This window comes from Triticum urartu, chromosome 4, assembly GCF_003073215.2.
Source record: "Triticum urartu cultivar G1812 chromosome 4, Tu2.1, whole genome shotgun sequence".
NCBI lineage: Eukaryota > Viridiplantae > Streptophyta > Magnoliopsida > Poales > Poaceae > Triticum > Triticum urartu.
In genome coordinates, this window is record NC_053025.1 from 614,612,621 (window position 1) to 614,639,275 (window position 26,655).

A 26,655-nucleotide genomic window follows, 5' to 3' on the forward strand; every position below is an offset into this window, starting at 1 on the left:
TGTCTACTGTTTGCTTAGTACGTGCATGTTTAGATCAGAGTCAGTACGTCATCAACTTAGTCAATGCCATGCTAGTGATTTACTCATGGATTAATTTAATCGAGAAATTGCCTATTTACTCAACACAAAAAACTTGCTAAGATTTTAGCGCATCAATATAATAATAGACGCGCAGTCACGAGCTAACTACTAGAATGTTTGTACTTCCCGTTCCAACGCACGGGCAATTGTCTAGTGAAGTTAAAAATGATTTCACAGACAGATAAGAACTACTCCCTCCATTCCTAAATATAAGTCCTTTTGGAGATTCCACTACAAACTAAATACAGATGTATATAGATATATATATTTTTGAAACGTCACCGGGGGGGGGGGGGGGGGGGGGCAGAAAAGACTGCCCACCCGAATTTTCATATAACCAGCTCAAAAAAGCCAGCTATACAAGGGTAATGAGAGAGAGAGAGAGAGAGAGAGAGGTGTAGGGGGGGGGGTCCAAACACCTTATAAACCCCACTGGGGGACTAAGAACCAAAGAATCTACAGCAAGGCAGCAAAACACTGCACCCATGATTCTAAGATAGTTTTACAGATAGTGCGGGAGCATCTTCATCTCCAGAGGGAGACATCGGCAGTTATAGAGTGTAGATTCACTCATTTTGCTTTGTATGTAGTCCATAATGGAATCTCTAAACAAACATATATTTAGGAACAGAAGGAGTACTATTTGCAAGCCATTATTAGCATATAACAAATCAGATGGGATTTCGCAAAAAAAAGTTCAAAAATAAGATGGGACAAAATCAGCCTACCTATTTTTAACTTCCTATATTATGTTTGAATGATTTTCCTATACTATGAGAAAGGAGGATGAGCCATGTTTGTTGATTGCTACTTATGATTCCCTACTGAAAATGATGAAATAGATCTTCCTTACTAGTAAGATGTGTTCGTGTTTTGTATAAATTTCTCTCTTTAGTTTCTGCTTATAGAGGATCGAAGAATAGAAATACTGATTATGGTTTATGTGCTTATTTCTCTGGTTATTGTAGATGATGTGTCCTTAGTTTGACAGGCGTTGAAGAGTTCAGGCAATTTCTAACCAATTTGTGTGAGTCACTCCTATATATACCAGCAAGGATGTCTAAAACAGTTTGCCTAATTCACATCTAGATTTTTTTAAGTATGTCACATCCAAGCTCCCATAAATAACCAAAAAAAACTGAAACAAAAATAAAATAAACCACAAACAAGTGGACATTATGTCACATCTAGATGTGTCCTACACAGACCCTTTCTAAAAACCAATTTGTTCCGGAAATAGATACAACAGATCAAGCATGATTCATTTGAAAAAATCAATCATTTATTCATGCACTACGAATCTAAGGCATAATGAGACAAAGAGAGAGGGAAATATTAAAAAAATGAGTCCCAACTTTTCTTTAACCAGGTACCTGCAAACTTTACATTTTGTTGTTCTTGTTGTAGTAGTTGGTAGCACACATACAGAGTACACTTGGATGTGGCACCAAACCAAGCAACTGCCAAAGGGATACAAGCTATTTCCCAGGGAGATGAGATCAACGAGCATGTCAGCATATATTAAGCCGCGGCGACGGAGTGCCGGCTCAGCGGACAAGCGGGTACCAGGCGAGACATCATCCCCGGCAAATATCACAAGTGCTTCGTGCGCCTGCACGGCGACCTGGTCTTGAGCTACCGGCTGCGTGAGGTGGGAGGGCCCAAATGGCCCAGGCACCTGCACGAGGACGCTCCTAAGAAATTCGACAAACTCTTCGAGCTCTTCAATCCGGAAGCCTTCTTCCAGAGCTACGTGGCCTGCCGCGACGCCATCCACCAGATGCTCGCGCAGACGCCGCTCGTCGGCGAGTTCGACCTCGCCCCCGACAACTGGGACGACTTCCTGCCCCACGATCTGGCCACGCTCATCGTGGGCGTGGCTCGGCGCGACGCCGATGAACAGGGGGGCGTCGCCCTTCGCTACAACGTCCACGTGGACCTCACCATCTGGGTCAAGATCGTCTACAGCGAGCCCAAGGCGCTGCTCCTTGCCTGTAACCAGCGTGCCGCGCTGACACGGTGCCTGTTCGCGGCGACGCCGAGCGACTGCTGTGTGTGCATGGAGGATTTCGCGGCGGCGATAGACGGCGACACCACCGTGAGGCTGCCGTGCTCCCACGCCTTCCACCGCGCCTGCATTTTGCCGTGGTTTTACAAGGCGTCCACATGCCTAAAGTGTCGCCATGGCTTGTCCATGTACCTTGATGCCGCCACCGACACACCAATGGGGAACTTCCCCGGCCTCCCCAAACCTTCCTGATCGACCGACCCACCCCCCCAATCCCAATGGGGGAGTTCCTTCCAAGGATCAACAATATATTATATATAATCGTACTCCCGTTGTTCTATTCTGGTTGTATTCCTTGTGGTTGTGGGCATGTCCAAGGATGATCTTTCCTGCAGAGATTGTTAAAACAGTGTTGTAACAATGGTACATATGCGAAATGATTTCTAGTTCAGAGTAACAGCATCTGCATATCACATTGCCCATTTTATTGTTTGCTAGTTAGTGCCCTCAATGTGGAAGAAGGTTTAAAAATAAGGGCAACATCAATGTATATGCACTGCAGGTTGTGGTTCCAAATAATAATCTTGAAAAGGTTGGGTTTGTCTCTTCACCTTTTACATTTTGTTTGGCCATGAACTGAGCATGTCTACAACATCTTGCAGGGAAAAGGTGGAATCCCTTGAGGAAGCTGGAAGTTATTCTTTATGCCATCTGGGTGCTTCTAGCGGAGTAAAAACAATATTCTTTTCTCGTGCTTGTTTGTATTTGCTAACTTCCTGCTAAAATGAAGTTAAAAATGATTTCACAGACAGATAAGAACTACTATTTGTGAGCCATTATTAGCAGAATATAACAAATGAGATGGGACAAAATCAGCTCTCCTTCTCAGTCATGAATGTGCAAATGGATTATTTCCTCAGCCCACCCATTTTTAAATTCCTATATTTTGTTTCAATGATTTTCCTATATTATATCGCATCCCAGGAGAAAGGAGGCTGGATATTGTTTGTTGGTTGCTGCCTATGATTCTCAGGCAGCCTACTGAAAATGATGAAATAGATCTTCCTTACTAACAAGATGTGTTCCCGTTTATATAAATTTCTGTCTTTAGTTTATGCTTATAGAAGATCGAAGAAAATAAATATAGATTATGGTTCATGTCCTTATTTCTCTAGTTCATGTAGATGATGTGCCCTTAGCTTGACGGGTGTTGAAGAGTTCCATATGTGCACTGGAGTAGACCCCCGCATTAAGTCTCCCATTAAATCCTTAGCCTTCTGGTGGGCATTTTTGCCTTCTGGTCTTGGTTCCTTCACATAGTGCTTTGTGCTGTAAATGATAAACTAGACAATGATAGCGTGCGTTGCCGCGCCCGACCATTTTTATAATATAATAAATGAAGTTCCATAATACTTGATGATTGAATTGGAAAATAGTACTATGCAATAGTGACACAATTTTCCATCTCAATTTTGTATTCATCATTGGACATTGTGAGAACAAAAGAAGAGACACTACTTATCAGGTACATATTTATCTTTCCGGGTACTCCTTTTGATCCATATTACTTGTCTTAGATTTGTCTAGAATCCGTCTTAGATTTGTCTAGAATAAGGATTCTAGACAAATCTAAGACAAGTAATATGGATCGGAGGGAGTGCCATATTTTATCAACATGAACAACGGGCAAGAAAAGAAAGAAAGAAATTAATGTATGTTCTCATAAGAGGCATGCAATATAATCCATGAACAATAAAAGTAGGTGTTAACTAAATCCATGCGCACGGGAAATCAATATCTCAAGGGCGCAGCTAGCTCTCATCAAGATGAGGATTAACTAAATCTCATCTAACTCCTACACCATATGAGAGTTAACAAATCAGATATATCAACCTCGCGTTCCAACTGGCAAACAAAAAATGGATAGAACATTATCACCTCGAGCTTATGCTCTTACATTTGATATGAGTTTGCACATAGGTAAGCAAAGCACAAAATAAGGGGTAATCTAATCAAAGTCCATCAGTTTGCTAGCAGAAAATAGAATATAGTGGAAGAGTTTTGCATCTTTCATTCGCATCACATCCAGATACATGCAATTTTGCAGCCACTGATATAAATAATCAAGACATGTGGATTTGCGAAAAAGAAAGCTATAGAAGTAGATACCTCAAGGAAAGGAGATGGAGGTAGTTCAAGTTAAGTAGAAGGCTGCTGGATCTAGCCACGTGACTGACAATGCAGATCTACGGTAAGCGTCACAAAACTGAAATATGTCCATGCTTACACAAACCACCGTGCCGTGCTCCCACATCTTCCACCTCGGCTGCATTTTGCCATGGTTTTACAAGGCGTCCACGTGCCCAAAGTGTCGCCATGGCTCAGCCAAGTACCTTGTTGCCTCCACCGACACACCAATGGGGAAGTTCCCCGGCCTCCCCAAACCTTCCTGATCGGCCGACACCCCCACCCCCCCCCCCCCCCCCCCCTGGTGGGGGAGTTCCTTCCAAGGATCAACAATTATATATAATCATACTCCCGTTGTTCTACTCAATAGTTGCATTCCTTGTGGGCATATCCAAGGATGGTCTTTCCTGGAGAGATTGCTAAAGAAGTGTGGTAACAACGGTACATATGCAAAATGGTTTTTATTTAGTTTGGAGTTGGAGTAACAGCATCTGCATATCACATTGCCCAGTTTATTGTTTGCTAGTGCCCTCAATGTGGAAGAAGGTTTACAAATATGGGCACCATCAATGTATATGCACTGCAGGTTGTGGTTCCAAATAATGATCTTGAAAAGGTTGGGTTTGTCCCTTCACTTGGTACATTTTGTTTGGCCATGAACTGAGCATCTCTACAACATCTTGCAGGGAAAAGGTCGAATCCCTTAAGGAAGCTGTAAGTAATTCTTTATGCCATCTGTGAGCTTCTAGTGGAGTAAAAACAATTTTCTTTTCTCGTGCTTGTTTGTATTGCTAACTTCCTTCTAACATGAAGTTAAAATGATTTCACAGACAGATATGAACTACTATTTGCGAGCCATTATTAGTATATAACAAATGAGATGGGACAAAATCAGCTCTCCTTCTCAGGCGTGAATGTGCAAATGGATTATTTCCTCAGCCCACCTATTTTTAAATTCCTATATTTTGTTTGAATGATTTTCCTATATTATATCCAATCCAAGGAGAAAGGAGGCTGAATGTTGTTTGTTGGTTGCTGCCTATGATTCTCAGGCAGCCTACTGAAAATGATGCAATAGATCTTCCTTACTAACAAAATGTGTTCCCGTTTATATAAATTTCTGTCTTTAGTTTCTGCTTATAGAAACTAAATATAAATTATGGTTTATGTGCTTATTTCTCTGATTCATGTAGATGATGTGTGCAGAACCATAGTATTCCAAAACCTCAGTATTTTAATGTGTGGGCAATAAATACTTTAGTTTGTAAAAAACATAGTTTTTTCAGTTTTGGTAAAACTGTGGAGGTGTTTGGCAAACGAAACTACTCGGCGCACGACACTTCCTACCTGATTCTCGCACGACACATGATCCAGCAGCTGTGGTACACTTTATCTTATGCATGCACGGTTCGATCGATAGCACCGTCTGAAAATCGTGCGCCAAGTGTCGTCCATATAGCGCTTTTTTTAGCAAATGGCAGTTTTATTAAGTTTCTCTGATTTTGACCAATTGTTCTGTCGTTGCATGGATAATCTTGACCATACCTAAAGTTGAACCTAATTCAGCTGCACTCACGGCCGGATCAACTCGTTCTAACGGCCGCCGTATGCATGCTGGGCATGAGCACGTTCTATAGCTACTAGATGCTAGTATACATTGTCGAGTTATCGCTTGTGATCCATCAAAGACGGAGCATTGTGACATGCACGGAAGGTGCAGCTCGCGCGACTCAGAGAGACCAATGAGCCAGCGTTTCTCAGTTTTAAAAAAAGAGGTTCTGGCCTCTTCTTTAAATACAACAAAAATACCACAGTTTTAGAGATACTATGGTTTTTTAGGGCATTTCCAGCCGCGCCCCAAGAAGGCCCCCCAGGCGTCTTTTCGTCCGCCGGCGTAAAAAAATCGGCCCAGTCGTGCCCCCAATAGCCCAGTTTTCGCCGGCTCGGGCCGAAATTGGCGCCGGCGGACCCAACCCGAATCCGGCGCGCTGGGGTCGCTCAGGGGCGCCGGGGGAATCGTTTTTGGCGCGAAGAGCCACGGGCCCGCCGCGTCAGCGACTCTACCCTCTTCTCGCCCCTTCGTCGTCCTCATCGCCTCATTTCCCGCGGCGAATCAATGCCAAAGCTGCCGCGCCGATCAGCCTCCATTGATGCCTCACGGGCGGCGCAGTGAAGGCCGGGCGGCGCGTCCCTCGGCGCCACGCAATCACGCCACGCGTAACGCGCCGGCCAAGCCTACCACGCGGCGCCTCCGCCTACAAAAGCCGACTGCAAGCGTGCCGGAGAGGCTCACCCCGATCATCCACCGACGACGCGCTCATTTCTCCCCCTTTCCTCCTCTCGCCGTCACCAGTTGAGAAAGCATGGCCGAGCGTTTCCCAGGCGACGGCGCGGCGGCGAACGGATTCGGGCGCCGTCATCTGCACGAGGACGAGGCTCGCCTCCTTTTCGAGGCCGAGTACCCGGTCCCGCCGGACATGCGGGTGCCTGGGGCTTGGAGGATCAGCGCCGCCGGCGTGCCGGTGCCGCCACCACCCACCGGGGCGACGCGGCGTGCGGAGATCGCACGCATCCGCGCGTCCCTGCCGCGGGCGGCAAGGGAGGGGCCACGATACGTCCCCGACAGCCCGCTCTAGGAGCCCTACTTCCGCCGCCGTCACGCCGAGCAGCTCGACGCCACCAACGGCGTCGTGCCCTCCGGCAGGCTCAACTCCAATGGCCGGCGCCGGTGGTAGGGCGTGCCCGGCCGCACGTTGGAGGCCGTCCTCGAGTACATCGAGGGTGCCAACACGCTGCGCCTCGAGTATCCCGCTCCCCCATCCTTCTCACGCCGCCGGGGAAGCTCCTGGAGGCCGAGGCGCATGGAGACCGGGGCGTCCTCCTCCTCGTCCGGCGGCTCTCTCTGCCTCCGCCTCCGTCCCGTCAAGCCGGAGCCCCAGGACACGCCTGTCAGCGCGCGTACCCGTCGCTCCGGCGGCTCTCCCTGCCTCCAGCTCCGCCCCGTCAAGCCGGAGCCCCAGGACACGCCTGTCAGCGCGCGTACCCGCAGCTCCGGCGTCCTCGTCGAGCCCAAGGTGGAGTCCAGCCTCCCCCCAGAGTACGAGGAGATAGCCCGGCGCGGTTTCTCCGACGAGCACGCCATGCGGTGGTCGCGCGACGACTACGTGCGCGAGGAGATGGTCCGGCAGCGCCGGGCCCTGGAGGAGATCGCCGCCCGCAAACGTGGGCGCGAGGACGGGGATGGTGTCATCGTCGTCGATAGCGACGACGACGACGCCCCCAGACCGTCCAACCCGCCGCGCCAGCCGGGGGAGGGATGCAGCAGGGACGGCGGAGGCGTAGGCAGGAGCGACGACGACGACGGTGACTACACGCGGTTCTACAGCCTCCTCGGCATGTAGAACCGCGTGGGCGGGCGGCGAGGCGGGCGGCGAGGGAGACGGCGGGGGTACCCCGCGGTAGTTTTTTTTTCTTTTTTTGTAAAATATGTTTAAATTTGAACGAACTCGCCCGTGTTTACGTTGTGTTTGCGCCGAATTTGAACATTTCAAAACCCGTGGGGGCAGCGACTGGGGGGCATCACGCCCCAGTGCGCGGTTTAGCGCCGGTGCGCCCCAGGGAGCGATTTTTTGCCCCTCCTGGGGGCATCACGCCCTAGTGAGCGGTTTAGCGCCGGTGCGCCCCAGGGAGCGATTTTTTGCCCCTCCTGGGGGGCCAACGGCTGGAGATGCCCTTAAGCGGCACTATTTTTTTCTATCCAAACACCTCAAAGTATTTAATACTGTAGTTTTTTCAAAAACCACGGTATTCCTAGAAAACTTCAAAAATACTTTAGCTCCCAAATGCACCCTTAGTTTGACGGGTGTTGAAGAGTTCCATCTGTGTGCTGGAGTAGATGTGTTCATTATGCCTTCCGGTATCCATCATCTAAATCCTTAGCCTTCAGGTGCGCATTTTTGCCTTCTGGTCTTGGTTCCTTCATATAGTGCTTTGTGCTGTAAATGATAAATTCGTAGCAGTTGGTTATTCTTTACATTTTTTAGTTTAATTTTCTTTGGCTTTTGCTTCAGTTATCAATCTTTTGGGTTACTTTAGTTTTCCCGTCAATTTATATTCATGTACATTTTTAAAAATCTTTGTGAAGATTTTTTTTTAAAATTGACCAATAATTTTGAAAAAATAGGAAAAGAAGAAACATACAAGAAATAAATAAAAAAACTAAAAACACATGAAGAGAAAACAGAAAAAAAAGAAACAAAAATGCAAATGAAATCCTTCTAGAACATTCTTAAAATCAAGAAAACCACTTGTGTCAGTTAGGCCAGCCCACCAACCCTCCTTTTTGCGATTGCACCACACTCCGTGGCAACAAGCAACAAAATAGGATGACGAAATCCGTCGACCACGAGGAGGAGCAGGATGAATCATCCATCTCCTCTGGCTTGGATCTCCGAATGAACCCTAGTCCGCCTGCTAGAATAGGGGATGAAATTCGGTGACTAGCTCTTCTCCTCTGTGGAAGTATCTAGCAATCAAACAATCAATCATGCTCTGTTATGAGGGTGGAATGCGTGACGGACAAGAGAGAGAAGATAGATTGGACTGGGGAACCGAATCCACAATCCCCCGGTTTGGACTGTAGGGGGGGCCAACAAACCTTGCCACGAAAAATAAAAATAAGTCAAATTCCCTCCTGCCGAAATTGCCAGCCAATTGCCATGCCACGCATCAATGTTGTAAACATTCTACGCCCCTATTATATTTCCGGGCACACACGCGACCCCGTTACTAGTACCTTTTTTCCTTTTACATTTTGTGTGAAAAGCAAAACTACAAGAAAATGCTAGATTTTTTGTGAAAAGAAAATGTTTTTAGATGGAAAAGAAAATGTTAATATTACTCCAGCTAAAAAGGGAAAAAAGACATCCTTGCCTCTGCAACAAATGGCCCTTGCATATGCCACTTACTCAAAAGGGAAAAGCATGTTGCTATATATAGATGAAACTATGCAAACGACGATGTGGCACTAAAGTTGAATCCGATATGAGAACCTTCATTCTTCTCTTCTAGGTTGGTTATCATTCTCATTTTCAGGATACACCGACATGACACCCCTCAACAAGTTATCTGGAGTGCCTTGGTATCGGATCATTAAGCTGGTTGTGCTCCCTGCAAAAAAACTTATGTTGTTCTGATGTTTTGTTGACAAAAAAAATTACAAAACCGATGATCTACTGCAAAGGCAACCCCATTTGTAATTGTTTATGCTAAATACTCTACTATTAGAGGGGAAAATCATGACACACTGATGTATACTACACAACTTTCTCCTTGAAATTTCGTGGGTATTCCGGCTAGAAAATTCGTAGGTACTCCGGCTAGAAATTTCGTGGGTATTCTGGCTAGAAATTTCTTCAGCATAACGCGTTGGCAAGAATTAATGTACCTCATGATGGTCAGCATCAAACGTGCCAACGCCCCGTGCCATAGACAACTTTATTTGTTTCTCCTTGAACTCGGACACACACGCTTCAGATCGAAGGCAGAGCAATAGTACATACAACACAATAAATGTTGTGGTTTCCACCTTTATCAGCAGCGCTAGAGCCTGTCCTTAGTCAAGGGCGCGCCTCCGCCCACTTCGCTCTTGCATCTTCCAAAGCTTTCTTTCTTCCTGTCATCTAGCACCGGCTCCATCCATCTTGCCATCCCAAGTATCAAACAAGCAGCAGGGGTGTCAACATACAGATTGAAATTATAAATAGCAAATTCTTCAAAGAGAAAGAATAAAAACTGCACATGAAGCTTTAGTTCCCATGTAGGACAAGTACATATATAGGAAATACATGATTTCAGATTGTTAATGCAGTCCCTCGTCATAATTCCTACTAAATTTCAGTTTGGTGTTTGTGTGCTCTGGGTTCTGTAATTTTTTAGCACACCCATATGTATTAAGATCTTAATGAAGGCTGTCATGCTGCCACAAATAGGACGGAGATGTTTCTTTGTTTTACTGTATTTATTTAGGTATGTAGCTAACTCTTTGGGAGATGCATATGGCTATGAAGTTAGGAAAATCTATGAGATGATTCCCTGCTTATGAGGTGTCTGCATGGTATCTGATGGAGTTGCTAACTGAAGTATACCACATGGACTGAATTTCAGGCCGGCGTGGTGGTGGTTAATTAAATCTACATGATCTGAGTTGAGTTGGCATACATTCCATGTATCATATCTCTATCAGTGATTGAGCCTGGTTTGATTTTCCGAATGTTGAATTACAAGAGCAGGAACGGGCTGGACCTCGGAACATAAAAGCAGGGGCATGGTTGGAGTGTGGATTTTTAGAACATCTGCACCCAGGCCCTGCTATCCTGGCTGTCCAAAATTGCTTTAAGATCCGTGCAACACAACTAACTTTGTCTATGAAATTTTCTCTTTTTTGTTTCTCTCACATAGAACATGTCTTGAAGTTCAAACCTTTGCAGCGTGGCAAAGCTTTCTATCTGGAATCTAGGATAAATCTTTCAGAATTTTTTGTCAAACATAAATATACAAAATATAATTTTTTAATCTAGAAAATCATAATTTGTATATTTATATTTGACAAAAAAATCTGAAAGATTTATCCTAGATTCTAGATAGAAAACTCGGCTACGCAGCAAAGGTTTGAACTTCAAAACATGTTTTATGCGAGAGAAACAAAAAAAAGAAATGTATTTGCACGAATCGCGATGCGCAGAATGGATGGCTAGATAGGGAGGGCCTGGGTGCAGGTGTTCTATTTTATGTTTTCGGGCATGGGTGTGAGAAACTGAACCAAAACTGCACCTCCAGTCGTGCCATTCTTCTTGCTCTCAAGAGTATGGCCTCATTCGGTTTGGAGGATTTTTATAAGAAAAACATGGGAACAAGGATTCCAGAGGAAAATTTCCTATATATGCATTCGGTTTGTAGGAAATGCGTAAAGAAATTTCGTAGGAATACTATTCATTTCCTATGCTTTTGGAGGAAACTACACATCCACTCAAAGCTCATTTTGCGCGTAGGAACGAGGCAAGTCAATTCCTTAGGGTGGCAAGTGCCATCCTATCAAATTCCTATACTACTCTAAATTTCTACGGTTAGATTTCCTCCAAACCGAACGAGCCCTATAGGGATGATAGTTTGTGCTGTCATGAGAACAGCGTAGGGGGAGAATCTGTGGTGACAGGATGTTGATCGATTACGCGATAGGCGAGAACAGAAGCAAGGCTCGTAAAGTCGCTGTTGGGCATTGGTTGCTTGATTTTTGCGTGTGCTGCGTCAGCTTAAGTGCGAAACATAGAGAACCATCTGATCTAGCAGTAGGTTACTTGTTGGTTTTGTGGTTTACTCTTCACACATCTAGCTAAATATATTAGGCACTGGGGAGGTGAAAAAAAAAAGGAAAACAGAAGCTCAAGGTCTTCACTTGTACCATGCACAGCAGCAGCTTACTCTGCTGGCATTCTACCAAGCAGATGAAGAAGGCTTGTTAAGCAATACTTACGGATGAATTTTTTTTAGACGAAAAGAGAAGACTGAATGGTTCCTTGGCTATCTAAGAAAGTAAGGATCACTATATATGTTGGCCAGAGGGATGACACTTAAAAGATAACCAGAGAAATGCCAATGGAATGCTGCTTGTACTCGTTGAATAGTACATGTTATTAGAGAGCTAACTAGATTAGGTGTCATTCAGAATTCAATAAGATATACAGCCGGCGGTGGCCGGTGGCATCGGCGCGGCTGCCCATAACTGCAGTGGTGAGCGCTGCCAGGAGTGTGTGTGCAACTACGGAGATCCTAATGCCGCACGTCTCAGCACTTTCTCGTACATGGCCGCGGAGGTCACAGCGAGAAACTGCAACGCCGATGATCTGGATGCGGCCTTCGAGTCAGATGTGAAGCCAGCGCTGGCATGCGACTACGCCGGTGCTGCCGACAATAGCACAACTATGGTGAAGGATGGGTCAGCCTCGAGTGAGGTGGCCATGGAACAATACACGGGCGTCTATGATCGCAGTACCAGAGGCGACCATGGACGAGGCAGATTTGGACGATGCTGCTTCGTTGCCGTGCGCCAATATGTTGGTGCCGGCGTCTCGGTGTGCGAGAGAGGTGAAGATGATGGTGCCAGCGTTCGCAGAGACGACGACACGCACAACATCACCGGCAATGGATGCATGGGTAGTCATGGTGGCGGGGGCGGTGGCCTCCGTTGGTCATTGCGGTGGGGGAGGCGGCCCTCGATAACCGCGATAAGGAGATCAGGTGGCACAACAGTGCATATTGAAGTGCGTCGGCATATTTGCAGGCATAGCAGCGGTGGTCGTGTGCGGCACCCGATGCCGGCTCAAAGAGGATTTTCGTCCGGTGCGAGGGTGGCGGCCATCGCACAAGGATGCTCGAGGCGCGAGCGGCGGAGTCCTACGCTGGTGAGCAAGGGGCGCAGTGGTGGTTCCCCGTCGACTTCTAGCTCCGGAGCAGCAGCTCCGACGATATCAAGCATGCTGCAGTGTGACTGGCGCCGGTGTGGAGTAGCAGCGGCCAGTTCCGCACGGAGACATGGGCGCCCACCCGACGGCCGTCAAGGTGGGCGTGAAGTACTGACGAAGGCGACTATATAATGATCTATCATCAAGATGCTGATTGGAACACCGCTTCATGTCCCGGGTGAAAATTATTGTCCTGACCATTATTGGTCGGGCTCAGCAACGACGAGGGTATACCTTCTTGAAGGCGTTGCTACGGAAGAAGTCGACTTAGTCGTAGGTGTTAATTTCATATCTTGTGTTGGTTCGGTTATGATTGCCTTCATTTTGTACTCTCCTGAATAATTAATAAAAATGGTTGTATGCATCGCATTGATGCAGACGCCGGGGGTTTTAACCTCCTTTTCGAAAAAAAGAAAAAAACATGCAGCTAGCATGTAGGATTTGACAGACAAACACTGAGAGAAGGAAATCAAGAGACGGACCAGCCAAGGATTGCAACACTAATAAATTGTGAAGAAGAATTCATAAGTACCTGGCAAGTTAATCAAGAGTCGGAAGGATTTTCGTTAGAAATTTCGGCAGCATAATGCGTTGGGAATAATTAATGTGCCTCATGATGGTCAGCATCAAATGCGCCAATGCCCCTCGCCATCGACAACTTTATTTGTTTCTCCTGTAAACGGGCACACGGTTCAGATCCACGGTAGAGCAGAGGAAGGCAATAGTAGAATGCAAGAGATGTTGTCGTTTCCACCTTTGTTGCATTGGAGCCTGTCCTCCGCCCACTCCGGTGCATCTTTCAAAGCCTTCTGCCTGCCACCTAGCATCCTGCTAGCGAGCATCTTGCCGTCGCAAGTATCAAACAATCAGCAAGGGTGTCAATATACCGATTGCGATTATAAATAGCAAATTCTTCCATTTAGAACAAATGGAGCTTCAGTTCCCATTTAGAACAAATGCATATATAACAAATAAATGATTTCAGATTATTAATGCAGACCCTCGACATCCCTCCTATTGAATCATCAACACAATCATCAGGATTTTCTTTATCTACTCAACAGAGGCATGAGATGTACGCCTACGGTTATCCAAGGCAAATAAACTAGTGCAGAAACATCAATGCTTTGACGTTGCTAATTTATCCATTTCTGAACCGGTTCTTAGTTTGGCAATCTTGAAGGGATTAGTATCACAAGTTCACAAAAGGGACCCCCAAGAACCAGTGGCTGATCTAATAAAGTTATTAATGCAGACCCTCCAAATCCTTCCTACCGAATCATCAGGATTTTCTTATATAGTCAACAGAGGCATGTGATGTACGCCTACAGTTATCTGAGGCCCATGCAACGGTGCGGAAACATCATGGCACTAATCATTTTTTATCATGGCAGCTTCTACTACTTACTCTGTTGTGTGTAAAGCAAAACAGGTTTACTTGCTGGTTTTGTGTTTTACACTTCACACCCTTTACTACACCTTGCAACTTCTAACAACTTCTAATTTACACACCACGCAGCAATAGCAGCAGCAATAGAGTAGGTCGTCTCACAAATAGTAAATGGGACTTGCAGGGAAAAGGTCGAATCACAATAGAGTAGGTCGTCCCACTCATGTTTGGCCATGAACTGAACATGTCTACAACTGCTTGCAGGGAAAAGGTCGAATCCCCTGAGGAAGCGGGAAGTAATTCTTTATGCCATCTGCGAGCTTCTAGTGGAGTAAAAACAAGATTCTTTTCTCGTGCTTGTTTGTATTGCTAACTTCGTGCTAAAATGAAGTTAAAAATGATTTCAGACAGATAAGAACTACTATTTGCAAGCCATTATTAGCATATAACAAATGAGATGGGACAAGATCAGCTCTCCTTCTCAGTCGTCAATGTGCAAATGGATTATTTCCTCAGCCTGCCCATTTTTAGCTTCCTATATTTTGTTTGAATGATTTTCCTATACTATATGCAATCCAAGGAGAAAGCAGGCTTGATTTTTTTGTTGATTGCTGCCTATGATTCCCACGCAGCCTACTGAAAATGATGAAATAGATCTTCCTTAATAATAAGATGTGTTCCCGTTTTATATAAATTTCTCTCTTTAGTTTCTGCTTATAGAGGATCGAAGAAGAGAGATATAGATTAGGTTTATGTGCTTATTTCTCTAGTTCATGTGGATGATGTGCCCTTAGTTTGATGGGTGTTCTAGACCGAAGAGTTCCATCTGTGCACTGGAGTAGACCCCCGCATTATGTCTCCCATTTAATCCTTAGCTTTCTGGTGGGCATTTTTGCCTTCTTGTCTTCGTTCCATCACATAGTGCTTTGTGCTGTAAATGATAAACTAGACCCTGATAGCACGCGTTGCCGCACCCGAATTTTTTTATAATATAATAAATGAAGTTCCATAATACTTGATGATTGAATTGGAAAGTAATGCTATTCAATAGTGACACAATTTTCCATCTCAATTTTGTATTCATCATTGGACACTGTGAGAGCAAAAGAAGAGGCACTACTTCTCAGTTACATATTTTATGTTTCTGGGTACTCCTTCCGATCCATATTACTTGTAATCCATATGGATCAGAGGGAGTACCATATTTTATTGACATGAACAAGGGGCAAGAAAGAAATTAATGTATGTTTGTCAAACATGTCATATACATGTGTACCGCACCACCTAGTGCATCATGCCATATCTTTCTGTTGGAGTCTAGGATCGGTATAGGTTGGTAGGTTGGTAGTAGTATTTTCTCTTTATCTCTATCTCCTTGTGTAACCAACTCTATCTCTTGTTCTCCAAGTCTCAATCTCCTGTAATCTCTCCAACAACTTATGTATGCGGTGTATCAGGGAGGTGCGCCCCTGCTATATAACAGGAACCTGTCGTCTCTGAACGAGGTAAGACGTTTCTGCCATTGCACATGGTAATCAGAGCTTTCCTTTTCCAATCTAGCTTCCTCGATTGCATCTAGTGCATAGCCATGTCTTCATCCTCCGGCGTCTTGCAACCTAGCCTCAATGCTCAGGTCACCGAGAAGCTCAACCACACGAACTACGTGCTATGGCGCACGCAGGTCACACCCCACCTGCGGGGCGCCGGTGTCTTCGGTTACGTCGACGGCACCGCGCCGGAGCCGGCCAGACTCCACGTCACCGAAGACAAGGACGACAAGGAGACTTCTGCACCCAACCCTATCCACCCACTTTGGGTCAGGGAGGACCAACAAGTGCTCGGCTACTTGCTGAGTACTCTCTCCAAGGAGGTGCTGGTCGCGGTCACCGCGATCACCACGGCGCGAACTCTGGGTGGCACTGGCGGGCATGTTCTCGTCCCAATCACTCAGTCGCGTCAACAACATCCAAACTGTGCTTATCAACGCGCAGAAGGGCAACCAGTCGGTCGCCTCCTACTTTGCCTACGTGGCCTCGCTGATGAACTCGCCGCCGCCGGCAAGCCTATCCAGGACGATGAGTTGATCTCGTACACCCTCCATGGGCTGGACGTCAACTACCAGCCGCTCGTTTCCGCCCTTGACGCCCGCGTCACGCCCGTCATCCTCGACAAGCTCTATGCCATGCTGAGTAACTTCGATCAGCGCATGGCCCAATTCCATGGCTCCTCCGATGGCTTCAATTCCTCTGCCAACGCTGCCTCTCGCGGTCGCGGTGGCAGCCCTCACTTGCGTGGATCTCCCCACAACAAGGGGTGGTCAGGAGGCTACAACAACGGTGGTGGCCGTTGGGGAACGTAGTATTTCAAAAAAATGCGATGATAATGCAAGATCTATCTAGGAGAAGCATACGAACGAGCGGGAGAGTGTGTCCACGTGCCCTCGTAGACCGGAAGCGGAAGCGTTTAGTAACGCGGTTGATGTAGTCGAACGTCTTCGCGATCCAACCGATCCAAACACCGAATGTACGGCACCTCCGCGTTCAGCACACGTTCAACTCGATGACGTCCCTCGAGCTCTTGATCCAGTTGAGGCCAAGGGAGAGTTCCGTCAGCACGACGGCGTGGTGACGGTGACGATGAAGTTACCGGCGCAGCGCTTCACCTAAGCACTACGGCGATATGACCGAGGTGTGTAACTGTGGAGGGGGGCACCACACGCGGCTAAGAGAAACTTGTGTGTCCTTTGGGATGCCCCCTCCCACGTATATAAAGGGGGGAGGAGGAGGAGGCCGACCTAAGGGGGCGCACGCCATGGGGAGTCCAACTAGTATTCCCAATCCTAGTTGGAATCCCCTTCCATCCAAGAGAGGGAGAAGGAGAGAAGGGAGAAGAGGGGAGAAGTGAAGAGCGGGCGCCGCCCGCCTCCCTAGTCCAATTTGGACTGGCCATGGGGGGGGCCTCCCTTGTGGCCCTCCTCTCCTTTCCACTAAGGCCCATGAAGGCCCATGAACTTCCCGGGGGGGGGGGGCCGAAAACCCCCGGTACCCCGAAACTTATCTGAAATTACCCGAACCATTCCAGTGTCCGAATGTAACCTTCCAATATATGAATCTTTATGTCTCGACCATTTCGAGACTCCTCGTCATGTACGTGATCTCATCCGGGACTCCGAACAAACTTCGGTCATTAAATCACATAACTCACAATACAAATTGTCATCGAACGTTAAGCGTGCGGACCCTACGTGTTCGAGAACTATGTAGACATGACCGAGATACATCTCCGGTCAATTACTAATAGCGGAACCTGGATGCTCATGTTGGCTCCTACATATTCTACGAAGCACTTTATCAGTCAAACTGCATAATGATACGTCTCCAACGTATCTATAATTTTTGATTGTTCCATGCTATTATATTTTCTGGTTTGGATGTTAATGGGCTTATTTATAAACTTTTATATTATTTTTGGGACTAACCTACTAACCCAAGGCCCAGTGCAAATTGCTATTTTTTGTGCCTATTTTTAGTGTTTCGCAGAAAAAGAATATCAAACGGAACCCACTATTTTGGAACCCACTATTTTGGAAGAGTGTCATGTTGGAAATATGCCCTAGAGGCAATAATAAAATGGTTATTATTATATTTCTTTGTTCATGATAATTGTCTATTGTTCATGCTATAATTGTGTTATCCGGAAATCGTAATACATGTGTGAATACATAGACCACAACACGTCCCTAGTGAGCCTCTAGTTGACTAGCTTGTTGATCAAAAGATAGTCATGGTTTCCTGACTATGGACATTGGATGTCATTGATAACGGGATCACATCATTAGGAGAATGATGTGATGGACAAGACCCAATCCTAAGCTTAGCTCAAAGATCGTGTAGTTCGTTTGCTGTAGCTTTTCTGAATGTCAAGTATCATTTCCTTAGACCATGAGATTGTGCAACTCCCGGATACTGTAGGAGTGCCTTGGGTGTGCCAAACGTCACAACGTAACTGGGTGACTATAAAGGTACATTACAGGTATCTCCGAAAGTGTCTGTTGGGTTGGCACGAATCGAGACTGGGATTTGTCACTCCGTATGATGGAGAGGTATCTCTGGGCCCACTCGGTAATGCATCATCATAATGAGCTCAAAGTGATCAAGTGATTGATCACGGGATCATGCATTACGGTACGAGTAAAGTGACTTGCCGGTAACGAGACTGAACAAGGTATTAGGATACCGATGATTGAGTCTCGGGCAAGTAACATACCGATTGACAAAGGGAATTGTATACGGATTGATTGAATCCTCGACATCATGGTTCATCCGATGAGATCATCGTGGAGCATGTGGGAGCCAACATGGGTATCTAGATCCCGCTGTTGGTTATTGACCGGAGAGGCTTCTCGGTCATGTCTGCATGTCTCCCGAACCCGTAGGGTCTACACACTTAAGGTTCGGTGATGCTAGGGTTGTAGAGATATTAGCACACGGTAACCCTAAAGTTGTTTGGAGTCCCGGACAAGATCCCGGACGTCACGAGGAGTTCCGGAATGGTCCGGAGGTAAAGATTCATATATAGGAAGTCTAGTTTCGGCCATCGGGAAGGTTTCGGGGGTCACCGGTATTGTACCGGGACCACCGGAAGGGTCCCGAGGGTCCACCGGGTGGGGCCACCTATCCCGGAGGGCCCCATGGGCTGAAGTGGGAGGGGAACCAGCCCCTAGTGGGCTGGTGCGCCCCCCCCCCCCTTGGGCCTCCCCTGCGCCTAGGGTTAGAAACCCTAGGGGTGGGGGCGCCACCCTTGCCTTGGGGGGCAAGGCACCCCCCTTGGCCGCTGCCCCCCCCTAGGAGATTGGATCTCCTAGGGCCGGCGCCCCCTAGGCACCCTATATATAGTGGGGGGGAGGGAGGGCTGCGCACCCAAGCCCCTGGCCTCTCCCTCTCCCTCCCGTGACACTCCTCCATCTCCCTTGCGCTTGGTGAAGCTCTGCCGAGATCACCGTTGCTTCCACCACCACGCCGTCGTGCTGCTGGATCTTCATCAACCTCTCCTTCCCCCTTGCTGGATCAAGAAGGAGGAGACGTCTCCCAACCGTACGTGTGTTGAACGCGGAGGTGCCGTCCGTTCGGCACTAGGTCATCGGTGATTTGAATCACATCGAGTACGACTCCATCAAGCCCGTTCTCTTGAACGCTTCCGCTCGTGATCTACAAGGGTATGTAGATGCACTCCTCTCTCCCTCGTTGCTAGATGACTCCATAGATTGATCTTGGTGATACGTAGAAAATTTTAAAATTCTGCTACGTTCCCCAACATGTCAACTATGCACACATGCGGATCGTGTTAAGAATATATTTTGTGATAGCTATATTGTTAAATTTGATTATGATCCTACATGTAATTATTATGAGAGAGGAAAATATGATTGTAGAAATTTTCATGTTACTAAATTACCTCTCGTTATGTTGAGATTGTTATCATTTCTTTCCGCTTCCTTGCATATGCTAGTTTTAGCTTGCCTTGATAATTTGTTTGCCTATAAGATGCCTATGCATAGGAAGTATGTTCGACTTAGATGTGTTCGTTACGTGTTTTATGATGCTCTCTTTGTGCTTCAATTAATGTCTTTCATGTGAGCATCATCGAAATTGTCAATGCTAGCTTAGGGGCGTTAAACGATAGCGCTTGTTGGGAGGCAACCCAATTTTATTTTTGTTTATTGCTTTTTGGTTCTGTTTAGTAATAAATAATTCATTTAGGCACTGTTTAGATGTGGTTTTATGCTTTTAATTAGTGTTTTTGCCAAGTAGAACCTTTGGGAAGACCTGGGGGAAGTTTTAGCGATCTTGCTGGAAAAAACAGAAACTTTAGCGCTCACGAGATTTGCTGCCATTTTTTTACTGGGGAGTGAGATTAGGTTGACTCTTTTTGCAGATGATTAATAGAAAAATTCCTCACGTCCACCAATTTATTTCAGAATTTTTGGGATTACATAAGTTAGCATGGCTAACGGGACATGGGAGATCACTGACCGTCCCTATGGTTGCAAACCACTGGGATGTAAGTGGGTGTTCAAAAAGAAGCTTAGGCCCGATGGTACGATTTAAAAGTGCAAGGCTAGGCTTGTGGCCAAGGGCTATGACCAGTAAGAAGAGGAAGATTTCTTTGATACTTATTCACCTGTGGCTAGACTGACCACCATTCGAGTATTACTCTCGTTGGCGGCCTCACATGGTCTTCTCGTCCATCAGATGGATGTTAAGACGGCTTTTCTAAATGGAGAGCTAAAGGAGGAAATCTACATGCAACAGCCTGATGGCTTTGTGATAGATGGTCAGGAAAGAAAGGTGTGTAGGTTGATAAAATCTTTATATGGCCTGAAACAAGCACCTAAGCAATGGCATGATAAGTTTAATACAACTCTGACATCAATTGGTTTCGTTGTTAATGAGGCTGACAAATGTGTATACTATTGCCATGGTGGGGGCGAAGGAGTTATGCTGTGCTTGTATGTTGATGACATACTGATATTCGGAACAAACCTCAAAGTCATTGAGGAGGTCAAATCGTTTCTATCTCAGAACTTTGAGATGAAAGACCTTGGTGTGGCTGATGTTATCTTGAACATCAAGCTACTGAGAGATAATGAGGGTGGGATCACACTTCTGCAATCCCATTACGTTGAGAAGGTGTTGAGTCGTTTTGGATTGAACGCTTCCGCTCGTGATCTACAAGGGTATGTAGATGCACTCCTCTCTCCCTCGTTGCTAGATGACTCCATAGATTGATCTTGGTGATACGTAGAAAATTTTAAAATTCTGCTACGTTCCCCAACATGTCAACTATGCACACATGCGGATCGTGTTAAGAATATATTTTGTGATAGCTATATTGTTAAATTTGATTATGATCCTACATGTAATTATTATGAGAGAGGAAAATATGATTGTAGAAATTTTCATGTTACTAAATTACCTCTCGTTATGTTGAGATTGTTATCATTTCTTTCCGCTTCCTTGCATATGCTAGTTTTAGCTTGCCTTGATAATTTGTTTGCCTATAAGATGCCTATGCATAGGAAGTATGTTCGACTTAGATGTGTTCGTTACGTGTTTTATGATGCTCTCTTTGTGCTTCAATTAATGTCTTTCATGTGAGCATCATCGAAATTGTCAATGCTAGCTTAGGGGCGTTAAACGATAGCGCTTGTTGGGAGGCAACCCAATTTTATTTTTGTTTATTGCTTTTTGGTTCTGTTTAGTAATAAATAATTCATTTAGGCACTGTTTAGATGTGGTTTTATGCTTTTAATTAGTGTTTTTGCCAAGTAGAACCTTTGGGAAGACTGGGGGAAGTTTTAGCGATCTTGCTGTAAAAAACAGAAACTTTAGCGCTCACGAGATTTGCTGCCATTTTTTACTGGAGAGTGAGATTAGGTTGATTCTTTTTGCAGATGATTAATAGAAAAATTCCTCACGTCCACCAATTTATTTCAGAATTTTTGGGGATTACATAAGTATTCGAAACATACAGATTACTACAGACTGTTCTGTTTTTGACAGATTCTGTTTTTCGTGTGTTGTTTGCTTATTTTGATGCATCTATGGCTAGTATCGGAGGGTATGAACCATAGAGAAGTTGGAACAAAGTAGGTTTAACACCAATATAAATAAAGAATGAGTTCATTACAGTAGCTTAAGTGGTGGTTTGTTTTCTTATACTAACGGAGCTCATGAGATTTTCTATTGAGTTTTGTGTTGTGAAGTTTTCAAGTTTTGGGTAAAGATTTGATGGACAATGGAATAAGGAGTGGCAAGATCCCAAGCTTGGGGATGCCCAAGGCAACCCAAGGTAAAATTCAAGGACAACCAAAAGCCTAAGTTTGGGAATGCCCCAGAAGGCATCCCCTCTTTCGTCTTCTTCCATCGGTAACTTTACTGGAGGCTATATTTTTATTCACCACATGATATGTGTTTTGCTTGGAGCATCTTGTATGATTTGAGTCTTTGCTTTTTAGTTTACCACAATCATCCTTGCTGTACACACCTTTTGGGAGAGACACACATGAATTGGAATTTATTAGAATACTCTATGTGCTTCACTTATATCTTTTGAGTTGGATAATTTTTGCTCTAGTGCTTCACTTATATCTATTAGAGCATGGCTGGTGGTTTTATTTTATAGAAATTATTGATCTCTCATGCTTCACTTATATTATTTTGAGAGTCCTTTAGAACAACATGTTAATTTTCTTTGTTTATGAAATTAGTCCTAATATGATATGGATGGGTATAATAAAAACTATCATAGAAAGTGCATTGAATACTATGAGAAGTTTGATACTTGGTAATTGTTTTGAGATATAAAGATGGTGATATTAGAGTGTTCTAGTTGAGTAGTTGTGAATTTGAGAAATACTTGTGTTGAAGATTGCAAGTCCCGTAGCATGCACGTATGGTAACCGTTGTGTTGGGGATATTACTACTAAATATAAACCGGCCATGAGGGGCCGGGTTATGCCTACAAGGAGTTAGTCATGTTTGAATCCCATGAAGACAAGAGGTATGGCGCTTTCCAAAGGAGATCTAACATGAAGGCCCAGGGTCCAAAGGCGGATTAGGGCCCGTAGATATAAACCGCCATATGATATTTAACTTATGTTGTAAGGCAAGGAAAGGTAGAAACTGAGCTGGGAACGTTTATGAGCCGGCCTCGGGATTCTGTAAACCGCCAGGCGTCAACCTGTGTATATAAAGCGACGACCCGGCGGCGGTTTAGGGACAGACAACAATAACTCAAGAGCCAGGAAAAGCGGATTCGCTCCTTGGTCATCGAAACCCTAGCAATTCCATCACAACTGGAGTAGGCTTTTACCTTCATCGTAAGGGGCCGAACCAGTATAATTCCTCGCGTCCCTTGTCCTCTTTAACCCCTTCATGCTAAACCGTCACGATGGCTCCACGACTAAGTCTTGTCACGAGGACATCTTCCGTGACAAAACCATGACAGTTGGCGCCCACTGTAGGGCTATCGCATGATGGTTTCGAGTTCTTGAAGGGCAGCTTTGAAGGACTCAAGGGATACGCTGTGGGCTGGATGACCAAGAGTCATCGCGGCAAGCTCTACATCGACGACGCGGGCTGGGGCCCCGAGGCCGGCTCGATTGTGTACGGGTATCGGGTCCCCTTTGGCGGAATACACATCTTCATCGGTAAGATCGGCGAACCGGGCCCTGAGCCGGACATCTGCACCGACATCATCGAGACGGCTCAGCGTGCAAAACCTGCCCGAGTTCAGCCTGCCGTAAAGCTGTTGGGGAACGTAGCATAAATTCAAAATTTTCCTACGTGTCACCAAGATCTATCTATGGAGTCATCTAGAAAAGAGGGAGGAGTGGATCTACATACCCTTGTAGATCGCTAAGCGGAAGCGTTCAAGTGAACGGGGTTGATGGAGTCGTACTCGTTGTGATTCAAATCACCGATGATCCTAGCGCCGAACGGACGGCACCTCCGCGTTCAACACACGTACGGAACGGAGACGTCTCCCACGCCTTGATCTAGCAAGGAGGAGGGAGAGGTTGATGGAGATCCAGCAGCACGACGGCGTGGTGGAAGTAGCGGGATTCCAACAGGGCTTTGCTAAGCGCTGCGGGAGGAGGAAGATGTGTCACGGGAGGGAGAGGGAGGCGCCAGGCCTTAGGTATGTTTTCTCCTCCTTTTCCCCACTATATATAGGGCCAAGGGAGAGGGGGAGGCGCAGCCCTTTCCCCTTCCTCCAAGGAAGGGTGCGGCCAAGGGTGGGGAGGAGTCCATCCTCCCCAAGGCACCTCGGAGGTGCCTTCCCCTTTTAGGACTCTCCTCTTTTTCCCATCTCTTGGCGCATGGGCCTCTTGGGGCTGGTGCCCTTGGCCCATATAGGCCAAGGCACACCCCCTACAGCCCATGTGCCCCCCCGGGGCAGGTGGCCCCACCCGGTGGACCCCCGGGACCCTTCCGGTGGTCCCGGTACAATACCGGTGACCACGAAACTTGTCCCGACGGCCGAAATAGCACTTCCTATATATAATTCTTTACCTCCGAACCATTCCGGAACTCCTCATGACGTCCAGGATCTCATTCGGGACTCCGAACAACTTTAGGGTTACCGCATACTAATATCTCTATAACCCTAGCGTCACCGAAACTTAAGTGTGTAGACCCTACGGGTTCGGGAGACATGCAGACATGACCAAGACGACTCTCCGGTCAATAACCAACAGCGGGATCTGGATACCCATGTTGGCTCCCACATGTTCCACGATGATCTCATCGGATGAACCACGATGTCAAGGACTTAATCAATCCCGTATACAATTCCCTTTGTCTATCGGTATGTTACTTGCCCGAGATTCGATCGTCGGTATCCAATACCTAGTTCAATCTCGTTACCGGTAAGTCTCTTTACTCGTTCCGTAACACATCATCCCGTGATCAACTCCTTGGTCACATTGCGCATATGATGATGTCCTACCGAGTGGGCCCAGAGATACCTCTCCGCTTACACGGAGTGACAAATCCCAGTCTCGATTCGTGCCAACCCAACAGACACTTTCGGAGATACCTGTAATGTACCTTTATAGCCACCCAGTTACGTTGTGACGTTTGATACACCCAAAGAATTCCTACGGTATCGGGGAGTTGCACGATCTCATGGTCTAAGGAAATGATACTTGACATTAGAAAAGCTTTAGCATACGAACTACACGATCTTTGTGCTAGGCTTAGGATTGGGTCTTGTCCATCACATCATTCTCCTAATGATGTGATCCCGTTATCAACGACATCCAATGTCCATGGTCAGGAAACCGTAACCATCTATTGATCAACGAGCTAGTCAACTAGAGGCTCACTAGGGACATGGTGTTGTCTATGTATCCACACATGTATCTGAGTTTCCTATCAATACAATTATAGCATGGATAATAAATGATTATCATGAACAAGGAAATATAATAATAACCAATTTATTATTGCCTCTAGGGCATATTTCCAACAAAAGCATGCCTTCGTGGGAGTCATCCACGGAGCGGAATCTGAGGATAGATCGGTATCTGGTGGCGAAACCGTCGTCTACTCTGACGATGAGTCTTCAATCGGAGAGACCAAGTCGCTGTGTCAGCTGCATGATGGTCGGATTAGTGGCGGTTCCGATGGCGACAGTATTCCGGACCTCTCTGATCCGCCGAGCCGAGTTGCGATCTTCATGGCCGGTACACAATCGGTGCAGCATTATTCTACCGCTGTAGCGGTGATTTGTGGATCAGCAGCTGCAACACCAGCCGGGGCTGGGGGCTCTGCACCACCGCTGGCTCAGGCTTTGTCCGATTTATTCGACACTTTGGCAACGTTGCAAGCAGCTGAGGTTAATCCGGCAGATCAGGACCGGCATATCGCAGAGATTGCAAAGGTGAAGGATCAGATAGCTCAAGCTAAGGTAGATCTGCCAGCAGAGAATAGCAGGATGGCCGCAGAGCGGGCCGAGTTAGAGGCACAGGCTTATCGGCTCATGCTGGATTAGAGCGCATCAAATGATGTCATGAGGAGAAGGTACCGGTCTCACCTACCTCCCGTTTACAAGGGAAGGAATCTCTTTAAAACACCAGGAGCAGGAACCAGCAACCAGCCGGTGGTAAACCGAGCGGAGGCACCTGGAACGAGGGCACCGGTTCAGCCGTGCGCGACGGATCCGCCTCGTCAGAACAATATCCTACCACAACACGTCTCAGCGCCTCTGGGTCATTACTCTAACCCGTTGGATAACATCGTTGCCGCCGCTTCACGATTGGCAGCTCTCCCGATCAAGGGCGAGTCTCCAGTAGCATTTGAAACACGACGGGCTACAAAGCTCCTTCAGACGGCTTTGTCCCAACAGCAGGCTTATTCGCACAGTCGTGAGAGGATTCATTCCACCCCCCGCCCAAGTCGGAGCTACGGCAGGCATATTGATGAACCGGCTATATCAAGCAGTGCGCGAAACCGTAACCCGCCGTGAGGGCATAACCCGGCAGGTGGCGGTGCTAATGCCCAGGATGTGGTGGATCACGGTCGAGCACATCGAGAAGCCGAGTTAGCAGCGCAGCACGCAGCTCGTCAGCTTACTCCGGTTCGTCCGACCACTTCAGTGGAACCAAGTGTGGTTTTTAGTTCTTTGGGGGTGCCATGTCTCACCCCGTCCTTAAGCAACGTGCGGCTGCCCAAGGTTTTCAAATGTCCTCGTAAGGTGCCCAATTACACTGCTTTTTTACCCCCTGAATCATGGGTCGAGAGCTATGAGATGGCGATGGAGATGCTGGATGTGGATGATGCGGCATGTGCCAAGTACTTCACCATGATGCTGGAAGGAACAGCGTACCTGGCTGAAAAGTTTACCAGCTAACTCCATTGGATCATGGGCTGAGTTAAAAAGTCGGTTTATCCAGAATTTCAAAG

General features: G+C 46.4%; 1 pseudogene; it reads left to right on the forward strand.

Moving 5' to 3' along the window:
• Nucleotides 1-16,247: 16,247 nt before the first annotated feature.
• LOC125555138 lies at nt 16,248-16,386 on the forward strand (annotated as a pseudogene).
• The last annotated feature ends 10,269 nt before the right edge of the window (nt 16,387-26,655 follow it).